The sequence below is a fragment of the Balaenoptera borealis genome (assembly GCF_965194805.1).
Source record: "Balaenoptera borealis genome assembly, chromosome: 12".
NCBI classification, from domain to species: Eukaryota; Metazoa; Chordata; class Mammalia; order Artiodactyla; family Balaenopteridae; genus Balaenoptera; species Balaenoptera borealis.
In genome coordinates this window covers 77,570,449-77,585,890 of record NC_138869.1, presented here as the reverse complement: position 1 = coordinate 77,585,890, position 15,442 = coordinate 77,570,449, and the positions used below count along the sequence as shown (strand labels likewise).

Sequence of the window (15,442 nt, the reverse complement as noted above, 5' to 3'; positions counted from 1 at the left end):
GTTAAGGAGCAATCTCCCCAAACGGTCGGCCCGATTTAGCGGGGAATGGGAAGCAAAAATAAATTAAAAGGGGGAAAGAATACGGTTTAAAAAAAAAAATGTTTCAGAAGAAAAGGAGGAGGGTAAACCCTGGATAAATGAATATCAAATTCCAGTGCGGAGACTCCTGGCTGGTGACGCCGCTGGTTCGTCCGCCTCGCCGATGCGTCTCCCGACCGAGCGCCGCTGCCGCCGGCTCCACTCGCCCCCTGCGCCGCGGCCTCCTTGCAGCCCGGCTGCCCCAAGCCTCTCCGATTCTCACCGCTACGAGCCGACTAAAAAGAAGGCCTGGCCCCGCCCCGACACGCCCAGGGGCGGGAACAGACCCAGCCTCGGCTCTTTGAGTCCGTCCCCTCCGCGCGTCTTCGGCCCCTGGCGCTGCCTTCGCCTGGGGACCCCAAGCGAAACCTGGGCCCCCACCCACACCAGCGAAGCGAAACCTCGACCCCCCCCCCAAGGTTCACAGCCTGAAAATTACCTGTGCGCCCCCCTTTGCCCGGAGACACACACGTCCGCGCGGTATTTGGGGGGAGGGTACAGGAAAGTGAGGTTATGTGCGGACAGGACTCGAGAGCTATTCCCTCTATGCTGGGAATATTGGAGGGGGCAGGGGTTTGGGGGAGTCGGAAAGGGACTGGTGGAAAGAGGGACACACAGATCTACTGGAATCCTGGGGTGACCCCTGGCCTTCTCCCCCGCTCCAACACTCTCAGCTACCCCCCCAACACACTCACACGCGTCCTCACTCTCACGCAGATGCTGCTCTCCCTCTCCCAAGTTCACCCAGCTTCCCTGTGGTGGCTGAGCGCCCCCTAGTGACTACCGTCTGCACACCCCAGCTCCGGTTCAAGAGGCCTCAGGAAGAGGGTTGAGGGAGATTACCCCTGATATCCCCATTTCTGACCTCTCAAACAGTGGCATGTTTGGGACTCAAATGGCCCCATGTGCACAGAGCCCAGTGCTGGGCACAGAGGGCATGATGTATCCATCTGGACACTGTGCCCTTCTGGAGCCCTCATCTGGCCTGCTGCAGCCAACAGGCTGGGGTGACTAGGGTCCTTTGGGAAGTGTTCAGGGAGTCTCCCCTGGGGAGAAGTATTTGGCACCGTGTTCGTGGGGCTGAGAACAGGAAGCCGTGTGGTTCTGGGGTTAGTCAGTGGCCCAGAGGGGAGAGGACCTGTTGGAGCCCACGTATGCACTGTGGAGTCTGGCAGAGCCCAAAGGGAGAGGCAGCTGGGCAGACAGAGGCCCTTGTTCCTGCTTCCCGCCCCCCCCCCCCGAGATGCTGCCAGGGAACTGAGGCCAGGGGGCTGGTGGGGGCGGATGGAGGCCAGGGCCTGAGTGATGATTCAAACCTACTCACCAGCACTAAGGAACGTCTGTAGGCCAGCTGCCCAGAGCTCCCACCAGGCCGGAGGCCAAGGCTTCTATCAGCCCCAGAGTCCAGGCTCACAGCTCATCTTCTGAACGGAATTGGGGAGTTCTCCTCGGCAGCCCCCAGACCTCCAGGATCCCTTGCCTACTTCTCGCAGCTGGCAGTCTCTTCTCCCTTTACCTCAGTCACCCCCGTTCCTTCAAAGCCTCCCTCTCCCCCAACTCCTCATGTCTTCCCTAAGTGCTCCCCAAGGCCCCCCAACTCACCCTTGCATACAGGAACCAGCCTGGAAAAACTCCTGGTTGGGCTTTGACCCAGCAGCTCCCAGGCTCCCCCAGGGAACAAGGGAGGGGGGGGGTGATACCTGTGGGAAGAGAGGGACTAACCGGTCTTATTATTCATCCAGATCTGGCCAGGGCCTGGCCTGGGGCTGATGCAGCCTCTGCGAAGGCCTGGGCTGAGAATGGGAGCTAGGCTGAGAACAGAACACAGCAACTCCTCAGCTCATGGCGCTGTGGTTTGGTGGGGGTGGTAGGTTACCCCTTTAGTACCCCAGTTCCACGGGAGTGGTGTCCTGAGGCCCTTACGAGCAGAGGGGCTGGCTCAGCCGCCACCCTATCACACCCTCTCCATCGTTCATGCCTCCAGTCCTGTCTCCACCACCTGGCAGTCTCCCCAGCAACAGGGACAAGGTCTTTTTACAGTTAGTCTCCACCTCCCAGGCAGGCCTCCTCACCAAGGCTCCACCCTCCACGATGCCACATGGGACATGGAAGCGAAGCCACTAGACTTCCTCCTTGCCCAACCTGGTCCTCGTCTAACACCCCCAGAACATAAGATGTGGGCACCTTGGCAGGGATCCCCTGCCTTATCCCTACCCTGGGGCCGGCAGAGCCCAGGACAGAGGCTCCCTGCTTCACCACCGGGGGTCACTCTGGCCCCCTCCTCTGCATCCCTTCTCATCCCAGCCTTCCTTGGCCCCCGGAGAGGCCTGAAGAGGTCTTAATAAAGGACCCTGAAGTTGGGAGGAAGACGGAGGGGTTCCAAGGAGGGATGGCCATCAGTTGTCACTTAATAGCCACAAGTCTCTCCCACACCTGAGCCAACCATTCCCCATTCAGCAAAGTGTGTTACAGCAACCTCTGTGAGCTCTGCTCAGGAAACCAGGGGAATGAGGGAGCAGAATTGCAGCCTTGCCTGAAGGGTTCTGAGCACCCTTCACTAGGGTGAGGAGGGGTCTCCCATCTCCACCCTTCATTTCAGAGCCACAACCTGGTGGTGACTTGGGGGTGGGGGGTTGACTCTGGGTCCCATCCCCCAATGTGATGTCACCGGCTTTCACAATAATACACTGTCATGGATCCAACCCCATGGGCTGTCATCAAACTGAGAGCCCCACGCTCCTGGGTCTTCAAAAGTGGGGGCCAGAAACACACAGAACAAGAACACAAGTCAACAGCCATAAGACCACATCACATCTCTATAGCATCTTCTCCTTCCATGGACTTAATCCCCTCCAACAAACTTGATTCCACTTATCCTCCCTCTGCAGGCCGCTTCAGGACAGGGACTATCAGGGCAGGCTTTCCCCCCAGAGAATTCCAAGGGTACAGAGGGACCCAAGGTCACCCAGCAACATGGCAAGGAGGGGTGGGGGCGTGTGGAGCAGCGAGCAGCCCAGACAGAGGTCACGCTGGGCCCCCTCAGCGGCAACCTCAGCCCCACTCGGAGGGCCCCACCTCATGGCCAGGGCAGCCTCGGCCTGCGGCTCTGTAGTAGTTCAGAAGGAGCCAAAGAGGAAGGGGAAGGTGTTCCAGGTGAGGGGGAAGGGGAGAGAAGGGCAGAGGTGGGTGGAGAAGAGCATGAAAGGTGTCCAGAAGCCAGCAGTGGCCCCAGACAAAGGGAGTAGTGATCGGGCCCAAGGCACAATAGCTGTACTTTGTCCTGATGTCCTGACACCTCTGATGTTCAGGGTCGCTCTCCCTGTGTGGGTGGAGGCTGTTCCCTGCGCAGGTAAAGAGGCAGAGCCTCTCTGAAGCTAGAAGGGAGATGGGGGAGAGAGGCGCCGAGTCTCACTGTTGTCTAAACATTTCTCCAAGTGGTTTCTCTGGGATGGAAGAAAGGTGTCTCACTCACTCCATCCCCCAACCCCCAGGCGCCTAGCAGGACACAGAGCTGATCCACAGCAAGGGCAGGAACAGAATCTGTTGAATGGAGGAAGAGAGACTTGGTTTGGTTTCCCTCAATTCTCTCTCTCTCTCTCTCACTAGGTCTTTACAATAAAGCAATGGGAAGATGAAGCAAAAGCAAGGAAGAAGGCCCTCTTTTTCCAGTGCCAAAATCATATTCCCATCTGGTCTTGGAGGTCTGACTTGGAGTAATGATGCCAACTGGGGAACAAGATTAGAGCAGAGGAAGCCCAGGAAGAGGATCCAGTCAGGAAAAGGGGAGGGAAGAGGGAGAGGAAGCAGAAGGGGCAGGGTAGGGTCACTGTCTGAGGGAGCACCCCTACCCACAGCAGCCCCAGACCCATCAACCACATCTCTGCCCCTCCTTCACGGGCCTCAGTTTCATCCCCAAACACCAGGCTGTCTCTCTGGATCGCTTCTCCCCAACAGCCCCAGGCATGTCCACTTCCTGACACCCCAATCTTTGCCATCCCTCAAAGTCTGACCCCCATCCTGCCCATTGCTGCCCCTGTTCACACCCTCAGCCAGTCTTGGAGGGAATCTCTCCACTGAGAAGAAGGTGGTGGCAGAGGTGGCAGCTAAGGACCTAAAGCTGCATTCTCCCTCCCCACCTGGGCCATGCGTGGGAGCCAAGCTTTGTTCCAATTTGTGGATCTTTCCCAAAGCCTGACAGGCACCAGGCACTGTGCTAATATTATAGAAGATACAGGGACACCTAAGTGGAAAGCACAAGGACTCTGGATCCAAATGGACCCAAATGGTACTGCCACTCCTTAACTGTGTGACCTTAGGCAAGTTAATCAACCTCTCTGACCCACAGTTCCCCTCGTCTGTAAAACAAGAGTGAAAACACCCGCCTTGGGAAGTTGCTGCACACAGACAGCTGCCCACAGCTACCCAAGAAGGTAGGATGGGAAAGAGGCCCTGAGAGAGGCACAAAGTGTCAGGAAGGTACTGAGGCAGAGCAGTCAGACCGGCTGGAATGGGCATCAGGAAGGGCTTTCTGTGGGAGGTAGCTCTGGACATTTATTCCACAAGCAAAAAAAAAATTTTTTTTGCCACACCTTGCAGCTTGCGGGATCTCAATTCCCCGACTAGTGATCGAACTCAGCACCCTGGCAGTGAGAGCACCGAGTCCTAACCAGTGGACTGCCAGGGAGCTCCCTCCACAAGCAAATATTAAACTCAGCCTATGAGCCCTGTTTTGGGCTGGGCCCTGGGGCTACAACAATGTAGAAGGGGCTTCCTGTGTGCAGGAGAATCAAAGAGTACACTGAAAATAGAAACTCTCTGAAGGGGCACATGATTGCTGGGAGTGGGAGAAGGCTTCCTGGAGGAGGTGACACTAGAGTCTTGCAGGAAGAGCAGGAGTCTAGTTTGCTGAGTGGAGCGGGGATAGGGAACAGGCAGGGAAGTGAGGTCTGGGAAACGCTGCTGGCTCACCCAGCTCTCCCACTGCTCCCCTGGGTGACAGAGACTTTGAGGCTAGGCAGAGTAGGGAATTAGGGCTTCTTCAGAAACATTCCCAGCCAAAGCGCAAAGGGACAATGCTGCTCCCTCAGGGGGTGAGCCCCACACTGGTTTCCCCGCCTTCTGGGACAGCGTGCCTCTGCCAGAGTATTTAAACAAACAAGCAGACACTAGAGGTAGGTCCAGCTCGCACGCTGAGCACTGCTGTTTGCCCCAGGGGCGAGAGGAAGAGGGCAGAGGACACCAGCCTGTGACAAGCACAGGGCCACTCAGCTGGGGCAGAGCTCAAAGCACAAAGACCTTTCCTCCAGCTCTGCCCCCTTCCTATCCCCACCTGGTGCCCAGAGCTCTCCTGTCTGCCTGCCACAGACATGTGGAGACTGGAAACAGCCCTGGGCAAAAAACTCAAATGTGCTGCATGCTGTGTGACCTTGACCAAGTCAGTCCCCCGTTTTGGACCTCAGGCTTCTCCTCAGTGAAAGAGTGAGGTTGCACTCCCTAAGCTTTAGGGCTCTGTAACAGCTCCATCAGACACTCCAACTGAGATCACTGATACAAAAATGTCATATCTTCCAGGGGTCTGTGTGTTTTTAAAGGCTCCTAGGGAGGGCAATGCTTAACTCAAAGAAATCCAGCACAAATGGTGAAATCTGGAGCACAGCACCAAGTGGTGGAGGGGAGATGTGATTCCAAGGAACCCCTCAAATCCTAGCAGGCAGAGAACTGCTTCCTCTCCCACCTGGCAGGCCAGGACCTCTGTCCTTTTTGAAAAGACCCTGGCTTGGTGAACCCTCACTGTGAAACGCCCCCACCAGCTCCCCTGCCCCACCCTCCTCCCCCGTAGCATGCAGTGGAAAAAGCCAGACAGGCTGGGCTCAATCTTCATTCACCACGTCCAAGCCATGAGACTTTGGACAAGTCACTTCACCTGCCTGAGCCGCAGTTTCCTCATCTGTAGAATGAGAGTCATGGCGCTTACCTCCCAGGGTTAGTAGGGAGATATATGGAGACAGCGGATAGAAGCAAAGCTTCTGGCCTAGAGTTAAGCGTCACATAATGTTACTTCCCTTCCCGTTCTCCCGTCCCTACCCCCATGTGTGAGCAAACTCTCAGAGAATGCAAACCTACTATCATTTGGCTAAAGTCAAACAGAAAGGAATAGGGAAATGGGTTTATCCCATCCCTCTGTGGGGGGAGAGGGGGAAGAAAAGAAAGAAAGAAAGGAAAGAAAGAAATCACACAGTGCATGCCAAAGATGACTAGGGGTGGGGGATATGTTGGCTTAGTTCCTGCTTTAGCCTTTCTTTGGAGCAACTGTGTCACCAGGTTGTCACTGAGTTGGCTACAATGTAGGTTCCTTCAGGGAAATCCTAAGGAGAAAAAAAAAAAAAGAAAGCAAGGACTCAAGGTGGCCCCCACCTCTTAGCAAGAAGGGTCACTTCCCTCCTCCCCCAGTGACCCCCTGGGCCTGGGCCGGAAGCCTGGCCCAGGACCCAGGCCCCCCAGGACGGTTCACAAAGATAAAGCCAGTTAATGATTGGCCCCCTGAGAGGAGTCGCCCCACCATCCTGCCTGCCTTTGCAGACCCAGAAGTGCAGGGCGGGCCATGGGCAGTGGGGGAGACTTCCCCTCAGCTTCCAGGAGCAGCCTGCCCTAACATCCTCGAGATAATCAGTGAAACACACAATTAGTCAAGGGGTATCCATGTCAGGAGAACATCAGACCGATTCCTGGAAGACCTGGGCGTCCTTAGAGGTGGGGCAGCAGCGGGAGGCTGTGGGAGTGGGCAGATACAGCACGCCCAGTTTTATCTGCCTCGTTGATTGGAATTTCGCTTGGGATTTCGTTTGAAGAAAAGGCTCCACTGCTACAGAAGTATGAAAATCCCTTCCCTGGCCAGATGAGCAGAAGGAGGCCCAGGGCTGTCTGAAGCCAGCCAGGTCTCTTGACTCATAGCTCAGCCTCATGGCTGCCTCTCCAAGGGCCACTTAAGCCCTTCATCAGGACCCAGCCCTGAGCCAGGCACCTTTGGGATACACAGGGCTTCAGCCCTCTGGAGAGCCAGGCAGTGCCAGGGAAGGGTGCTGGCACTAGGTGCCTTGTGCATCTGGAGCAGGTCAGCTTCCGGGCCCAGGACTCCATTGTCTGCTCCCCCTTCCCACGTAGAGGGACTCAGTACTCCCTCATTCCGTGTAGTGCCCTCCAGAGGGCACAGCTTGTGTGAACCATGCCCCACTGGGGTCCCCTGGAGAGATGGCTCTTTCCACATTTCCCCATATGCCAGCGCACTCATTCAGACCCATGTCCTTCCAGAACACAGCTGGAAGCATCAGGAAAAGTAAAGTAGGGCAGCTCCAGGCTGCTGGGCCTGCTGCCAGCCTCCCCAGGTCCTAAGACCTGGCCCTGGTCTGCTCCAGCTTTGGGACACCAGCCCCCTCAGTGGAGGGTGATGGCCAAAATATTTAACACCCATTTCGGCCCAGGCACAGTTTACATGGAGCTGGGGGCATATGCTGAGCCAGACATAAACCCCTCAGTTTCTGGATTGTGGGGAGGGGCAGGGGACTTAGGAAGGGACTAGGGTGGCCAGAGAGGCATATGGGGGACTCAGGGGCTGGAACAGCAGCTATTTACCAATCAGGTGACCGTGCCGGCCTGTACCAGCTGAGCGCCTGCCCTGCCCCAGTCTCCTCTCAACTCTAGGCTGGAATGTGCAGTTCCCAGCTAGAATGAGGACTGTCTGGGGCCCTGGTCTGCATGCCTCCATATCTCCTCCGCTCCTGGGAAGATCAGGGCACGACTCCCCCCATGCTCCACCCACAAGTGTAGCCCACACCCAACATAGCAGGGACCTCGCCATTCATGGGTTCCAGCCACTATCGAAAAAAGCGCAGGTACGGCCAGCCAGAATTCCCAAGTGCCCAGATCATGGACAGTTATGAGTAATCAGAGCATTTTCCTTTCCCTCCTTGTCTCTCTTTGCTTGGATATCTCATCCCTCCTCATCTCCTTCTCTCTCCAACTTTTCCGCCGGCTCCCATTGTCCCAGGGGACCTCCTGGCCAGTCCTGTTAGCTGAGTGCTCCTCTGGCCTGTCAGAAGCCTCAGCTTCTCAGAGCCCCCTGGGAGGTGACCATTCCCCACTTCCCATTCACTGTTGGGGGGCAGGCTGGGCAGTGGGGGACAAGCTAGGGGAAAGGATGGTCTTCACATCTCCCCAATTCCCACTGGCCCTCCAGGGACTATGGGAGAACTGCAGAAGGGACATTTCTGAGGAGATGGGATGTGCCCCTGCCCATCAGGCACCAGGGTTGGTGGGGTGGCAACTCTAGGGGCCAGATCCGCTCCGCCAAGCCCCCGGTGTGACCTGAGGCTTTAAAGAGGACAGGTGTAGGCATGGTGAGTCTGCCCTTCACCAGCCCCCGGCCATTGCCCTGGGGGAGCCGCCCCACCCTCCCCCACCGCGTGACCCTCTCCCCACCACTCATCTGCCAACCTCCTCCTCTCCATCACTCCTCGGATCTCCAGGCTGAAGGCTGCAGGGACTAATAAACCGCGTGCAGGCGCGCACGCGCACACACACACACACGCACACGCACACGCACACCACCGCCCATGACAGAGCCCCACAGAGAAGAGAGGAGTATTCCCAGAAATCCAGCTGTTCCAGGCAAGCCAACCTGGGTCACGGTGCCCTTCCTACAGGGGCTGCGGGGAGAGACTGGGCGTCCCCTGAGCAGCCCCTCTCGATACCACCGCAGGAATTACCTTGAAAGTCCCTCACACAGAGACTGTCTCTGAGGCCCTGCCAATAAGTACTGCTGCTTTTCCAGAGCAGCTCCTCAGAGACCAGGTGTGGGGCTGCGACTGGAGATCAGGACACCTGAGTTGAAAACCAGGAACTGTTGCTGCCTGGCTGGGTGACCTGGAGCAAGGCCCTGCCCACCTGTAATATCAGTGTCTTCTCTGTAGAGTGAAGGCAAAGGCTGATTTCTAAAGCCCTGTTAGGGATCCTACGCCATGGCTGTGGGGAATGGGGAGGAAGCAGTAAGGATGAGAGCTGCGTACACGCTGGCGTGTGGCCTGGCAGACTGAAAGAGGTGGAGGGAGGACCGGGAGCACCACGCCAGCACCACCTCTTAGAGATGCTGTGAAGGTCACAGGAGCATAGGTGGATGGGAGGCAGAGAAGGGCATACTCTCTTCAGTCCGCTGTCTGACCAGCAGCTGGGTTTGCCTGTTGCCATCAACCAGAACAGCTGGTACTGCAGCCAGAAGGATTTGAGTTAGATACGCAGAAGCCTAGCAAACTCATCTTCTCTGGAGGGATTTATGGGATGATGGCAGCGGGATGTTTATCTAGAGACTTCTAGGCCCATTCGTGGCCTGGATGAAATGTCAGGGAGTAGGAGGAGAGAAGGGGAGAGAAAGGAGAGGGAAAGACAAGGTGTTAGCTCCCCCCCACCCCCTTTTAGGGGAGGAGGTGGGTGGGGTGCCCGTGCCTCCAGTCTGGGAGCTGAAGTGGAGGAAGGAATTTGTCAGGGGTGTGGTGGGCCCGAGAGCAGGGCAGCAGGGGAATGGAATGAGAAGGCTGTCGAGTGGCGAAGCAAGTGTTTGCGGGAAATGGAGAGAAAGACCCTTCCCGGGTTGGAGGGGGTGAGACGGAGCCTCAGCCCAGGGCTCCCTGCCCTGGGCACCCCAGTCCCACTCCAGGCTCAACAGAACCTCACTGGGGCAGGGTCTACGCCTCTGCTGTGACTTCAGCTTGGGCACGGGAGCCCAGAGCCGCTGTCTGAGAAGTAGAGTGACACCTACCCAGCCTGGGCCCACTGGGGAGGCACTGGGGAGGGTAAGACTGGCAGTGTCCACCGGGCAGACTGAGGACAAGGGGCCTTCCTTCCCCCAAGACTGCAGGACACTCAGGCCCGTTCTGCTTCTTCTCTGGGTATCACCCCCACCTCTCACCTGGGGCCAGCTGGTAAGGCTCTAGGAGAGGGTCTGCCCTTGCTCTACTCCTGGCCTAGCCCTTGGGCAGGTGGGAAAATTCTGAGACTCATTCCATAGTCCCTCCTCCTCTTCTGTCCCAAACCCAGGAATCTCTGGTCTCCTGAGTGAACTGAGGCTGAAAAACCACCCAGGAAGTCCCTCTTTCCCTCTGTCCACCTTCCTTTTTGCTGCAGTGAGGACCAGGTAAGGAGGAGTTGAGCAAGAGAATGGGGCCAAGCCCTGCAAATACCTCAGCCAAATAATGAACAATCTGAGGTGAAGCCCGGGTACCTGGATGCGGGCCAGGCGAGCAGATGTGCTGCTATGCGTGTGTGTTACAAGGAAGCTGGTCGGCCACCCAGTTCCCTCTAGAAGCCCAGGTCCCCAGCTCCCAATGTTCCAGCCTGAAAAGATTTATTAAGTGATTCCACGCCTCTGTCCACTCTGCCCCCATCCTCCCAGGCTCTCTCTGCATCACCATCCTCCTTCTTCTCTGTCTGTCCTACCTAAGCAGGAGTTGAAGGTTTCTCCCACCACCTTCCCAGGTCTGTCCTCACAAAGCCACCTTGGGACACACCCCTCACCTCTCCTCCTCTCCTGGCCTAAAGCTCTTCCAGAGATTCCTGGCTGTCAGAGGACAGGGCCGCAGTTGTCCCCACCCCACGCCAGGGCTGGCAGGGGCAGCCTCCAGCCTCCTTGAAGCTGCCCAAGGGGAAGGTGAGAAGCGGAAAGGAGCTGTCCTGCTGCGCTGGCTGGGCGCAGGCTATAGGGAGCCTCATCGTTGACTGGCTGTAACCCAGACAGAGGTGAGGGGCCTGGAACCCCCTTCTACCTGAACCTACAGCACAGCCTCACCGGGCACTTCCAGCAGCAGGCTTCAGATGAAGCTGTTGTCTGACTGTGGACACCTTCTGGACATTCTTGGAAGCCCAGGGCCCCCTCCTCAATCAGGACCCCTCCTGGTGTCTCACCCAGTGCCACCCCGAGCCTCTAGAGGGCGTGGGAGAGCAGCGCTTGACTTCCCTGCTCCTGGGGCATACCCTGGTGGCCCTCAGCACAGGCCCCTGCGACCAACCAGCTGCCCTACACCCTGCCCCTGGGGGAAGGGGCCCCATGCTGAAGGCTGAGCAGCCAGACTCACTGTCTAGGGGCAGGAGTGTATGGGCCAGGCCTGGGAAGGGGACTGCTCAGAGGATGCAGGGACAGGTGGGCTATGGGGGATGCTAACAGCCGCCGAGTGTGAACAGTGGAAAGATGATCTGAGACCAATCTGAGATTATTCTCCTGTTCATCTGGGAACAAAACGGAGAGCGGTGGCCTGGGCCCTTGGAATTTCTGCCTGACCTGGGAGTAACGAGGGGCTTCTTGGCCCACAGAGCAAAGCTGCAAAGCTCCCCACCCCCATGCAGGATCAGAACTAGGGTGAGGCGAGTGAGGCAGCTAGGGCACACAGTGTAAGGAGGTGCTCACGCTCAAGTGCAGGGTTGGCCCTGTCGGTGAGCGCCTCCATAAATACTGTACCCTGTCCCCTCGTTCCCCTCATCTTAGTCCCAGCCCTGCGCTCTGGGCTGCCTCTCCTGGGGACTAAAGCCTCAGGCATATGGGAGGCAGAGGTGGGGTGGGGTAGCAGAAGGGTCGCTTTTTCACACCGGACCCCTCAAAGGGAAGAACTAACCCCTAACTCAGTGAGGGGGGAGGGAATGAGGAGGGACACAGCTGTCTGTTGCCTAAGCCTAGGCCCCTGAGTCTATCTGTCTGTGTCAGTGTCCGCGTGTGTATTTGTGCATCCAGACTGTGGGTCTGCCAGTTTCTAGCTCTGAGTCCTTGGGCAAGTTACCCAACCTCTCTGAGCCTCAGTTTCCTTGAAAACCTGTAATAATAATCCCTACACCACAGGGTTGTAGTGAGGATTGAATGAGATAATATATGGAAAGGATGTAGCGTAAGCACCTGGCCTGCACACGGTAGAAGCTAAATTAACACTGATCACTATTCCCATCGTTAACAATATAATTATTGTGTGTGGCTTCAGCTTACTTTGCAGCCTTATTTCCCACTGCCTCCCTACATATACATCCCACTCCAGCCTGACAGGTCTTCTGATAGCCCCAGACACACATATTACTTGTTTCTTCCTCCTGGTTTATGCCCCATCAGCCATGAAGGTGCACCTCTTAAAACAAGACTCCCTGAACCGCTTCTGCTCAGTGGTCTCCCCCAAACTCCTACAGCAGGAGCTGTCTGTATCTCTCATGCCAGCCTCAGTTTGCTATTCAATGCATTTAGCTTTCTGAGGGTGTGTGTGTATGTGTGTTCTCTCTTCAAGCACACTTACATAGGAAGGACTGCATTTTTCAGTGGTCTGTATCCCTCCACCCCAGCCTAAGGACTAATACAAGCCTGCAGGTATAGAGAGCCACATGTAGACTCTTTGTGAATGATGATGATAATAATGGTAAATACTGCCTTTGACTGCATTCCTCCTGTGTGCCTTTCATTATCTCATTAATCCCTTAGTATCTAATTGTAAAACTACAGTTGGGAGAGTTTAAGTAACTTGCCCAAGGTCATACCACAAGTAAACAGAGCTGGGATTTCAACTGTCTGGCCCCCAAACCTGTACTCTTAACCACTATGATTTGAATAAAAGAATAAACTGAAAACCAGAATTTCCTTTTCGTACTCTAAGAAGGAAATAACAAGAAAGCAAAGTGAACTTCAGTCAAATGCTTTCAGGATTTCAAAGCAGAGTCCATTGCGGGGGGGTTGGGCGGGGGGGTGGTTCCCGATCCCACACACTTCAGAGTGAGGCCAGAAACCTCAGTCGTTGCAGAAAGAGGCACCCAGGTAGTCTTGCCTTACTCATTAGGGTTCTAGAAAAAAATTAGCAAATGAAGTTGAAAAAATACTCATCCCAGAGTCAGAAAAATCACTTAACTTGATTGTTCAGTCACCAGAGTGTTCCTAGAGTTGATCCTAGCTGTCTCTTAACTGTCTGTAGGAGAAACTTACTTTCCCTTTGCTGATCACCAATTTAGCCACTTTTTGATCATTAAATGGGCAACATTGGTCAGTCAGCAAATATTACATGGAGTAATCACCAGAAAACCACTCGCTGACTGATTTTCACACATACCCCCATCAATCCCCAGCTGTTATAGTAAAATTTGGCCATGGGGAATGTATCCCCTTCATGCCTCTGTCCTCCTTTGCTATCGTCCTTTTGTCATTCCAGGGCTGAACCACCTTGGAATGTCTGCGCTACATTCCCCTCCCTGTGACTCAGTTTTCTTATCTGGAAAATGGGGATAATAACTGTACTGACTCCACAGAGCTATGGCAAGCACCTAATGAGGTGACCTGTGTAAATAAAGCACAGGGGTTGGCATGGAGTGAGTGCGTTATCAACATTTGAGGCTGTGGTGTTGTCATTTCGAGCTGGGTAGACGTGCCCGGATGCTGACCCCACTCTGGCCGCAGAGAAACAGCTTCTCCCAGCGCCCCTTCCTTCCTGCCTACTAGGATGGGTGTCCCTGGAAATCAGTCTTCTGCACTCTCTTGCCCCGCCAGTCACACCTCAGCCCCCAAGAGACTTAGAATCATCATCGAACTCCATGGCTAAGAGGTAGTGGGAGCTCATCCAGTTTACCTCTATTTTTCCTGACGTGGAAGGCAAAACCTTCTGCAACCTACACGGCTTGCCCCAAATCATATACCATTTTCTTCCAGACTACCTGCAAAATCCTATATATTCAAAAAATGGAGCTTTACACATCTTGGCCAACAAATCCAAGTTTGCTCAAAACACTTTTGGACTCTATTTCTCTTTGTGAATTGACCTCAGATTTCATTGTACACCAAACAAGGAAATCAATCTCATAATTTGGTGCCACACCTTGTTTTGGACCAAAAAAAAAAAACAAAAAAAGAGGTGTTGTTATTACCCGCTCAGTTTGCTTACTCTTCTGGGTCACACATCTTGGTATTAAATAACTTTTGGCTATTTCCACATACTATTCAGTTCCCAAGGATGAAATCTTGATATCGCTGAGGAAAAATTTTAATGTAATAAAGGTTCTGAAGGCAGTTGATTTGTTCATTTGTTGGTTCATAAAGTTAGTAAATATTTCTTGATACTTTCTTATATACCAGCCCTTGTGCAGGAGGATGAAACACCATTGTAAACCAGACACACAATTTCTGCCCTTTTGGAATGTACATGTTAGTTCCTGAGCAAAGCATACATGGTCTATGATTATGTGGAAGTGGTAATAATAAAAGCCTGTAATAATGGATTAAGGGACTTCCAGGAAAAGATGGCAGCCTGAACACCTGCACCCACTTCTGCTCTTTCCTGAAGCCACTAAAATGAAGTGAAAGGCTTTCTAAATTTTTCTTTCCTTTTGATTTTGTTTCTTAAGATATATACCCACAAGGACAGGGAGGATGGGAGAGGAGGTAAAAGAAACAAAATTTTGGAAGCTGGAAAGCAGGTGGAAGAACAGTAAAGAACACGGAACAGGTGGTGGTGAAAGTCATTACCACCTAATCTATACCCCAGAATCCCCAAAAGGCTCAGGAATTGGTGACACCAGTTACCTCAGCAAGTGAGGGTGAAGGGAATTGAGTAAGTAAAGAGGACTGGGAAAGTGTTTTTAAAAAGCAGCCAGGGGGGCTTCCCTGGTGGCGCGGTGGTTGAGAATCTGCCTGCCAATGCGGGGGACACGGGTTCGAGCCCTGGTCTGGGAAGATCCCACGTGCCGCGGAGCAACTAGGCCCGTGAGCCACAATTGCTGAGCCTGCGCGTCTGGAGCCTGTGCTCCGCAACAAGAGAGGCCACGATAATGAGAGGCCCGCGCACCGCGATGAGGAGTGGCCCCCACTTGCCGCAACTGGAGAAAGCCCTCACACAGAGACGAGGACCCAACACGGCCATAAATAAATTAATTAATTAATTAATTTAAAAAAAAAAAAAAAAGGCAGGAACACTATTTAAAAAAAAAAAAAAAAGCAGCCAGATCTGGACTTCCCTGGTGGCGCAGTGGTTAAGAATCTGCCTGCCAATGCAGGGGACATGGGTTCGAGCCCTGGTCTGGGAAGATCCCACATGCCGCAGAGCAACTAAGCCTGTGCACCACAACTACTGACTGAGCCTGCGCTCTAGAGCCTGCGAGCCACAACTACTGAGCCCGCGTGCCACAACTACTGAAGCTCATGAGCCTGGAGCCCGTGCTCCGCAACAAGAGAAGCCACCACAATGAGAAGCCCACGCACCGCAATGAAGAGTAGCTCCCGCTCACCGCAACTAGAGAAAGCCCGCGTGCAGCAATGAAGACCCAACACAGCCATAAATAAATAAATAAAATTTATTAAAAAAAAAAAAAG

The 15,442-nt window shown here is 54.5% G+C and overlaps 1 long non-coding RNA gene across 1 annotated transcript; it reads right to left on the bottom strand.

Moving 5' to 3' along the window:
• Nucleotides 1-90: 90 nt before the first annotated feature.
• LOC309607821 lies at nucleotides 91-8,419 on the bottom strand. The gene is made up of 2 exons (XR_014232566.1): nucleotides 1,681-8,419; nucleotides 91-1,502 (listed from the first exon to the last, which is right to left on the bottom strand). It is a non-coding gene; the product is annotated as an uncharacterized lncRNA (long non-coding RNA).
• Nucleotides 8,420-15,442: the final 7,023 nt, after the last annotated feature.